Raw genomic sequence first — 1,161 nt, 5'->3', positions numbered from 1 at the left:
GTTTCTTTATTAATTAACCAATGAAAGCAACACACAAACAAAAGGACCTCCTACACCAAGAGTGTACTGTCTCTCTAGTCAGATCTCATGTGGCATATATTTTCTGTGTATGTGGTCAGATTAGTAAGGTGTTGCTGTTATGAATGACAGTTCTGTTATGGCAGACAGTGGTATAGTTAGTTATACATTGAAACCTGAAGCTCTGATGCCTGAGTAAAGCAATTATTTGACACAAACACAGAGAAGCAGTCTTGGGTACTTGATGTCACAAGATTGACAGTGGTGATCTTACGCTACAGTCAACCACCATTCTTCTCTCAAGCTCAGCCTCATGAGCCATCCTAGGACAGAACTTTGATAAACATGTTCTTGGCCTACATTGCAGAAATAGGACAGATGGTCGGTCAGAAGTAGATTCTAATTAGAGGACATGCGACAGGCCCCATCTCTCAAAATGGTTTAAAATGAATAGTTCAAGGAGAAAGTGATGAGTATTCAGGAAGAAACTGGTGAGCAGCTTATGATAGAGACACCATTACTATGCACAAGCTCCTCCTGTCTAATATCCCTTTCAGTTGACATCTCCTGTCTATGATGGAGTGGTACTTTATATATGGGGCTGAAGTTCCACTTGAGTATCAGAAGACAGCGGTGACTATTTGATTGGACTCCACAGGTAGTCTGATTAGAGTACCAAGAGATATCATCACTTATTTTGGGCAACAGGTTGCCAAGACAATATTCAGGAATGGAGATGCTAATTTTTCAACACCACTACAAAAGTTAGCAGGGGGCCTAATAGACCTTGGGCGCATGGGCCATGTGGTTGCAGGCAGTGACAACAGGCAGCTTTCTGAGCAGGACAGTCAGGTATGCACCTCTCAGCACTGTTCAGACATGGCCTGCCTGTTGAGCTCTGGGATAATTCTCTCTCTTGATGATAAACCACAGTGAAAGAGAGAACTATAGCTAGAGTCCATGGGCAGTGTCCAGGGGGGTATGACACTCTTTATCCTAAAGGAAATTCCTAAATAAAATAGTTCTTTCAATTAATTTGTTCTCAAAAATAAAAAGCATGCACACACTTTCAAGTCTCATTTTCTTCCAATTTATTCATTGTTATGTTCACTTATATCACACATGTCTTAGTTTTTTGATTGA

Source organism: Microtus ochrogaster, unplaced genomic scaffold, assembly GCF_000317375.1.
Source record: "Microtus ochrogaster isolate Prairie Vole_2 unplaced genomic scaffold, MicOch1.0 UNK40, whole genome shotgun sequence".
In the NCBI taxonomy this organism is placed as follows: Eukaryota; Metazoa; Chordata; class Mammalia; order Rodentia; family Cricetidae; genus Microtus; species Microtus ochrogaster.
Note: the sequence above shows the minus strand (reverse complement) of the source record.